A 9,296-nucleotide genomic window follows, 5' to 3' on the forward strand; every position below is an offset into this window, starting at 1 on the left:
TAAGGATGCTGACATTCAAGGATATATGTTTTAAATCCTTTTGACCTTCTAATCCTTGTTATAGATATCCTGTTACTCATTATCTTCAGTACATTTTTTGTTAGAATAAATAACGTCACCATAACTTCTAACAATTAGTCACCAAAGACACCCGGGAAAGTGGTGCGGTATGCCAAGCTGCAGAATCTAAGTCCTTTAGCAAAGCCGCTGTTCCGTGTGGACTGGGGGAGCAAGACTGACAGGAATATAAAGTGAGCAAATAAGATATTACAATTATTGCATGAATAGCGAAGACATGTTTGGTTGTTTCAGGCAATGATGGGTGAGAGCAACATTCTGTTTTGACAGATTCTCCTTGCTTGAGACACACCGTCATCTCTGTATAATGGTGGATACCACTAAAACCTGAAGAAATTGGTAACCTAGAAAGTGTCTTCAAACTTTCCTCTGTACAGCAATTCTGGAAAGATAGCCATTAAACCTGTAACCTATTTAACTTAAATAGGTTAGCTCGCTTAAATAGTGTCTCACTGAATAAATGTTTGAATTCTTATTTCAGATTCTAGATGACCCTGGAGTGTCAGTATAAATACATGAATATGACAGCAGGTTACATGCTGTAGAATGAACCATTTTTTTATCAAGCCATTATCAATTAGCCTGGTAAAAGCATATGACCTTCTCTTCTGAGCAGTATTATTCCAGTCATTCGTATCTTTAAACATGTCTGTGTACACTCAGACTTCATTTTTTTATGGCCTACACTGCCAACAGTGATCAATACCTCACATCTACAGATTATCTCTAGTGCTACCTCATTCCCTTGAGTCCTTCTCAAAAGAAGGAGTTTGTGTTTTGTGTCTCTCTCCTTGAGGGTGAAACACAAGATTAATCCCTTATAAACAAGTAAACAGAAAGGGAGCTGAAATGTTAAAGGGTTTCTACATCTGTCACGTCACCAGAAAGCTTTTCTTGCCCCCTGTAGAATTTTATATTAAATGCACTTAGGTAAAGAGCCAACGCAGTTGCTGTACATATTCCTATACCTACATACCTGTACAGGCATCTTACTATGCAGACAGCTATTCTTAAAGGTGGCGGAAAACAGCAGATCTGAGCTTCATCTTTGAGTCAAAACCAATCTAGTGAAATTCAACAAGAAAGTAATGCTATGTGCTCTAGTATTAGACATAATTTCACTTTCCATCTTGTAACCAGAAAAACTAGACCTCAATTAGGGAACACTCCCTAGTCTACCTTCTTCAAAAAACAATCAGCACTATAATTCCAGTTGTCAAACCATGAAGGCTTGGATGGTGTCCTAAAGGGGTAACATCAGTGGCAGGAGAAGGTGCAAGTAAAACTAGGCCAAAACCACATATCATTCATGTACAATTCAAAATGCAGACAGCATTCCCTAGCTACTGAAAAAGTTTATTGAGCCTCATGATCCAGGTAGCTGACATCATACTACATGGTTATGCTGTCCCAATACACTTTCCAGCGGAAAGCTTGAGTACAGATTTCATTTACCAGACTGGCAGCCACAGAAGAGAATGATGGGAAACATTGAAAAAAAATCTCTGTAATAACAGCCCAGACATGCAAGGCAATTAACCTCTTCCAGAATGTGTTGCAATCATCCCTGTTTTCCACGTGTTTTTAAAAGTTCACTCTACTGCTCTGCAAATTTAATGAGTTATAATTAGCTTAGCTGCAATGTCTCACCTTAGGTTTGGATTTATAGCCTTTAGTGGAGATATGTGAGACTAAAGGTTTTCCCCTGTCAGTGTTTTTCTAATAGGAAATCCAAAATTTCCTTTCCAATGAAGCAAGGGTAACATAATCTAGTTCAAGGCAGTATACCTTGTATATGTGACCCAGAAATATGTGACAGATTTTAATGGTCTTCAAATGAGAAACAACAGATACTTACATTGACATCAACTTAATATATTCTGATCAAAGGTTTCAGATAGTTTATCTTAATTATTTTCATGTCTGTATTTTTAATTGGATTAGGCAAGTAGCATGGAAGGAGACAAAATTGAGACTGAAAGAAACTAAACACTTCTTGTTACAGAAGAGATCTTCAATTTACACAGCTCCTTATCATACCAAAACACATTTGTGCAACAGCATCATCAGTAATAACAACAGAGGTCTTGAAGGAGTAGTGTTTGTTCATTAACAGTTCCTGCAGAATCATAGGATGACAATACATAACAAATTGGATTTTTTCTGGGATCCACTGAGCTGATGGCCAATACTTTTACTGTATTTAAATTATTGACAAACAAGCAATGGCCACTTTAAAGATATCTGTGGCAGACACTTAGAGCCAAGTTTTTGGGAGTGCTGAATATCCCCCCCCAGTAGGAATCAACAGGACCTCCAGGCACTTGGTCTCTCTAAAGAGCAGTGGTATACATTTCAGTAGATTTTCTCACTGTGCCATTATAACAAGCTAAAGTAGATCACAATTTCTACCTATATTGCCAGTGACCTTTTATTATTACATTTTCAGTCTTTGAATAACAATTGTTTTCCAAAAAAGCTGAATTTACCACAGTTAACATAGAGAACATATGTGCATATATTATTAATATATTTAAGTATCTATTAACTATATACACAAAATGACTAAAAGGAACCATAAATGATAGCAACTCTTGCTCCAGTACAAATATGCCTCATTAAAAGCTTAATTATCATATACAGAGGGCTTTTTTTATTCTCAGGGATTAAAAGAAACTGATTGTGAACTAAGCATACATCCTTTCCTCTACTAACATACATCCTCTACTAAGCATACATCCCCCCTCCACTCTGCCCTGGTGAGACCACATCTGGAATATTGTGTCCAGTATCTGGGCCCCTCAGATCAAGAAGGACAGGGAACTGCTGGAGAGAGTCCAGCGCAGAGCCACAAAGATGATCAAAGGAGTGGAGCATCTCCCTTATGAGGAAAGGCTGAGGGAGCTGGGTCTCTTTAGTTCAGAGAAGAGGAGACTGAGGGGTGACCTCATTAATGCTATAAATATGTAAAGGGTGAGTGTCAGGAGGATGGAGCCAGGCTCTTCTCGGTGACAAACAATGATAGGACAAGGGGCAATGGGTACAAATTGGAACACAGGAGGTTCCACTTAAATTTGAGAAGAAACTTCTTCTCAGTAAGGGTAATGGAACACTGGAACAGGCTGCCCAGGGGACTTGTGGAGTCTCCTTCTCTGGAGACATTCAAAACCCACCTGGACGCTTTCCTGTGTAGCCTCATCTAGGTGTTCCTGCTCTAGCAGGGGGATTGGACTAGCTGTACTTTTGAGGTCCTTTTGAATACTTAACATTCTGTGATTCTGTGAACAAAGCCAAACTCACTGTTTTGAAAATACAGCTCTTGGCCCCATAGGTATAAATTCTGAATAGTGACTCAGATATGTTACTGTTAGTCATCATAGCCTGTTCATCACAACTCATGCAACTGTAAATGTTGCTCTGTATGGAAAGATATCAGTAAAAATCTCGTGAACAAATTCATTCAAATGCTGCCTCACTCACGACTGAGGGATCAGAGACATGAAAATTCAATGTGACTTTTTCAGAAATATTGCCAAGCCTTAATGCAGTAGATGGGTGTCAGCTGCCTGTGCAGACAACAAGCAGCAGAATCACAGAATCACAGAATGTTAGGGATTGGAAGGGACCTCGAAAGATCATCTAGTCCAGTCCCCCTGCCAGAGCAGGAACACCTAGATGAGGTTACACAGGAAAGTGTCCAGGTGGGTTTTGAATGTCTCCAGAGTAGGAGACTCCACAACCCCCCTGGGCAGCCTGTTCCAGTGTTCTGTCACCCTTACTGAGAATAAGTTTCTTCTCAAATTTAAATAGAACCTCCTGTGTTCCAGTTTGTACCCATTGCCCCTTGTCCTATCATTGTTTGTCACCGAGAAGAGCCTGGCTCCATCCTCATGACACTCACCCTTTACATATTTGTAAACATTTATAAGGTCACCCTTCAGTCTTCTCTTCTCCAAGCTAAATAGACCCAGCTCCCTCAGCCTTTCCTCATAAGGGAGATGCTCCACTCCTTTTATCATCTTTGTTGCCCTGCGCTGGACTCTCTCCAGCAGTTTCCTGTCCTTCTTCAACTGAGGGGCCCAGAACTGGACACAATGTTCCACATGTGGTCTCACCGGGGCAGAGTAGATGGAAAGGAGAACCTCTCTTGACCTACTAACCACCCCCATTCTAATACACTGCAGGATGCCATTGGTCTTCCTGACCACAAGAGCACAGTGCTGGCTCATGGTCATCCTGCTGTCCACCAGGACCCCCAGGTCCCTTTCCCCTACACTGCTCTCTAATAGGTCATTCCCCCACTTATTCTGGAACCTGGGGTTGTTCCTACCCAGATGCAATACTCTACACTTTTCCTTGTTATATTTCATTAAATTTTCCCCTGCCCAGCTCTCCAGTCGGTCCAGGTCTCACGGGATGGCAGCACAGCCTTCTGGCATGTCAGCCACCCCTCCCAGTTTGGTGTCATCAGCAAACTTGAATTGAAGCCAAGACTCTGAAGGTGGAACAAGATGTTAAATTAAATGGTAAATCTTCCATTTTTGACCAACAGAGAAAATACTTCATTTATGAAGACCACAATTCTGCACCTATTGGCACTTGCCACCTGCATGTCATGTACTTTAAGACCAGAGTTACATAATGTCAGTCAGATGAAGCCTTCCATTCCTGTCTGCAAAACTTCTTTTTCTGTTTATTGTTATCATTAAAGGAGGAAAAATCCTAGTATGTGCAAAAGCATATGTCTGGGTGAAAACTATCTAATTATCAGCTTGCATAGCTGTAGGCAGACTTGATGAGCACTAACAGAATAGACAGGAATTAAATCTGGGGACGAAGGGATTGTGTTCTGAGAAAATCAATGTTTCATATAGATTTATCTTTAGGCTTTACAGCTATGATTTATGAAATACATTTAAAATACATCATTCACAATGTGTTCACATTTAATTCTCAAATACTTTATGAAAAGATTCAACTGAAGAGAATGGGCAGGTTTTGTATTACACCCAGATAGACAATGACTTTTACCAAATCCTTCAATATTGCTAGCTTTTCTGAGATAAAAGTGAAGTGAAATCAGTTTTTCACAAATGTTGTTATTTTCCTTCATGGCTGCTGTTGATGGTGCTCGTGGAATGATGTGTGAAAAGACAGGCTGAACAATCCTGACCCCAAAGAGCTAGGCTCTCTAGAATAAGGTGTTTTGAAATGCAGCATCACTTTTCTTGAAGATGGGTGGAGAAGAGATTATCGCAGCGTGTTGCTGGCTCACCCTAGTAACAAACTAAACTTGTTTCTGCTCAGCTGTACTGGTCAGCAAGTGTGGAATGGAGCTCAGAGTCTTCTTGTTGCCAAAGCACAGACTGCAGAGGTCATGGTATGCCTGGCAATCCACAAAGATAGACAAAGACAATTCCTCTGCCCCTTTACTTTGGCAACATAAAGTACTAGAACACACTTCTAGTATGCAAAGACTGAGTACCAGTGTACTAGTTTCACCCAGAGAATGCAACCTTTTCCTGATGAACAGTGTTTTTCTTCCAAGTCCTTTATCTTACTGATCTGAACACATTCTGTTATAGGCAAATTTAGCAAAATCTTTTGTGATTTTAACATCCATCTTTTAGAAACAAACTTTTCAGAACACAAAATATTTGACATGTCTGAAATCTTATATCTGTCTCTGATGTTTTATGGATTTCCTATTAAAACTGGCAACTAAGCATCTCATGCTATGTTCTGAAATAGAGGGAGAATACTACAGGTATTTTAGTAAACACTCTGTGTTGAGTGTCGTGGTTGAGACGGACAAACGACATAGACCAAGTTCTTCCAGGATGAAAGTAGTAGATGCCATTTATCGCCACAAGTGCATTTTTATACAGTTTTACCAGTGTCTCTTCACTATTGGTTACAATTTACAGCAGTAACCTCTCATTGGCTATTTTTGCTATCATCAATGTTACTCTTCTACTCCCTTCTCTCTCACAGGTGTATCCTTAACATCTCTGGATACTCCTTTACTCCCATCTTTCTCATGGGTAGGCCTTCATATCTTCAAGGCTAATTTCTGTTCCCGTGCCCTCCATCAGGGAATCCACAGACCCACCGTAGTCCCCCAGAATTCCCCCTTTTTGTTTTTGTGCTAAAAAAATTGCCTTCATTGTCCGCTGCAGGGCCCTTTGCAGCAGAGAAATCATGCATGGCAACATTAGTAACACAACCACAACAATCATCAAAACAATCAGTCCTGTTTTCGCTACTGTAACAACCATCCTAAAAACCCCCAACCACTAAGCAATTTATTTAACAAATCACATCAAAATCTTCACACCCATGCCCTTGAGCTAATAACAAAAAGTCTATTGTGGCTCTACTCTGCCGTGTGGCATGTCTTACAGAATCTACATCTAACAAAAGTCCACTTAAAGCCTTAGAAGTTCTGTTAGTTTGCTCAACTAGCCAGCATCCTAATTTTTCTAAAATATTTAAAGCCTTTAGCTACGCCAACACCAGATACAAGAGATCCTAAAACCCTTAACCCTGATCTCCAAATCCACATTATCATCACATTTTGACTTATATGCATGCAAAAAACGTTTTTCCCGTGTTGCTTTTCTGTGATCTACTATCATGGATACATTGGGCATTAAGAGAGTTAATCGTCCCAAACTACATGGTCCTCCAACAGCGTTAGAAGGAATTCCTGGCCAGGCTCTGTCTCCACAGATCAAGAATACACCATACAGGAGGTTTTGAGATCACTCTCCCACATTATCAATGACACCCCTTGGATCCTTCTGCGAGGCATTACACCATCGAGTTTCATTTCTATAGTCACCAAGGGTAGCATTAATATTTTGCAGTTTATCCATTCATGTTCTCGTATATTGTTCTGACACTTTTCACAAACCAGGTTGATAAAAGCGTCCATGGGCATAGATGCCAGCAATTCCAGTTCCTGTGGTTCAATATCTGCTTCCAGGAGGCAATTAATCCAAAGTGCCATGTTGGTATTATTACAGTTCGTTGCAATGTCTCTGCACCGACCACTATTTTGAAACAGTCATGTGATGCTGCTGTAGTCATCAAGGAAGACACCAACCAAGCATGTGTGGAATGGGTTTTCCGGAGACATAGTAGTTAGGCATATAGAGCCCTGGTCAGTCATGTTGGCTAAAGTAATCCACATGTTAGTCTTTGTCTGTGTGGGCATACAAAACACAGCAGCTGCAACAATAATTGTCAGGAAGATAACACAGGTTTCATGTTTTGTGCCAGCAACCATTGCAGCCCTTGACCTGTAAAGACACAAGCATAGCCTCTCCCCTAGGTTATCAATTGATGTGGCCTTTTCCATCGACCATTAGCTAGTGATTTGGCCATAACTAATGTAGGTTCTTTCTGATTTAGCATGTTTTTGGGTCACACTTGCAAAGTGTTTCATCACAGGACAAATCTGGGCTGCACCACTTAGATATAAGTGATTCATCACATACAATGCTTTTGACAATTGGTTTTGTGGTGTTTTCCCTACTTCTCCCCCCTTTTTTAAAAAACAAAACAAAACAAAACAAAAACACAGTTCAAAATCAGATACGTGCGTTGGACCTTGACTACGTACTCAGAATCACAAATCAAATTTAGAGGTTCCTCCTTAAAAGCTCTAAGTAATTTAAAGCTGCACCAAGTTCTGTTAATTGGGTTGAATCTTCAATAATTTTTACAGAATGATACCAATTGTTATCTTCACGCCAAACCACTACAGCTTTATGAGACTTTCCAGAACCATCAACAAAAACCGTGCAAGTATGTAGGATCAGACCAGACACACATATGGTCTGTGACCTGATGTTAAAGACTTGCAGGTTCTGCAGCAATTTACATTTTACATTTATGCATGCCAAAAGCTGTGCTGTTAAGAAAATCAGCTAGAGCAATTTACAAGGACGTAGATTGCAAATAAAAAATCAAAATTAAATTTCACAAATGGTACATGTATGACAAAAGGATCATAGCCTACTAAGACTTAAATTCATTCCCTGCATTTCTTGATCAGAGTAAGAACTGGTATATCAGTCTGTTAGCAATCTCATCTTACTGTCCCACAATAGCCACATGTTTTTTCTATGTTGTAGCTATAAACAGACAAATCTGCAAGTCCAATCAAATGCAGTCAGCCTGTAAGGTTTTAATAAATTTATTCCTCAAAGTTTCTAACTCCATTTTGGCTGCCATATTTATTGGAATTTTTTTTTTTTTTCTTTACCAGATCGAAGTCTTGTTTCAGATCTATCAGTGTAGTATTTGCTTTATCAAAACATTGGCTGTTAATACTAGTGGAAATACAGCGTACGAAATTTCCTCAGAGATTTCTCACTTGCAGCAAGCAGATCTGCACCATCCAAGCGGCTTCTTGTAGGACATGCAACTAAACATAATTCTCAAAAAATGTTATTTGAGCTTACAATTTACTTAAAAAATCTTAACCTAAGAGAGGTACAGGACTTTCTGTCAACTACAAGAATTCATGTATTAAAACTTTTTTCCAGATTTGGCATTCTATTGGTCTCAAAAAACAGCCTTTCTTTCGTTCTCTCCCATGACCTCAAAAACTAGCATGGTGAATTTACTAAGAAGTCTCTTACAACTAGTTACCACAGAATAAGTCTATTAACAAATTTTTGGTTTGGTTTTCCAGTTTCATTAGAACTACAGGTCTGCTAGGGATGCCTTTAAACTTCACCCTCAGACTGCTCCATTCAGTATTACATCGCTGCAGTGGGGGGGAGATAAAACCTCCCTTTCACGGCTTTAAAAGCGGGCAGCCAGGTTTTTCAATTTTTTTTTTTTTTTCTTTCTCTTCTTGCTGCAGTTTAGATATAACCAAGGCCACGCAGCTGGTATAATCACTGGCACAAAGTAGGAGGCTCTGGTAAACTCCTCAGTTACAATGAGCTGCACACAGGCCTGGGATATTTCGCTCTTTTGTTTTCCCATTTCATTCCAACCATAATACACTTTATATGCAATTCCAAGTAGCTCAGCAATAGTTACATTCCTTAGCTCCATTTACCTTTTACAATTTACAGATGTCAAAACCCAGTATAATAAACATAAATCCATTATTCTATTTTCCTAGATCCAAATCAGTTAATATTCTAGCAACTTTTAAATACAACCTCTTCCAAATTCACATTTATCATAGCATTTAG

The sequence above is a fragment of the Columba livia genome, chromosome Z, assembly GCF_036013475.1.
Source record: "Columba livia isolate bColLiv1 breed racing homer chromosome Z, bColLiv1.pat.W.v2, whole genome shotgun sequence".
NCBI lineage: Eukaryota > Metazoa > Chordata > Aves > Columbiformes > Columbidae > Columba > Columba livia.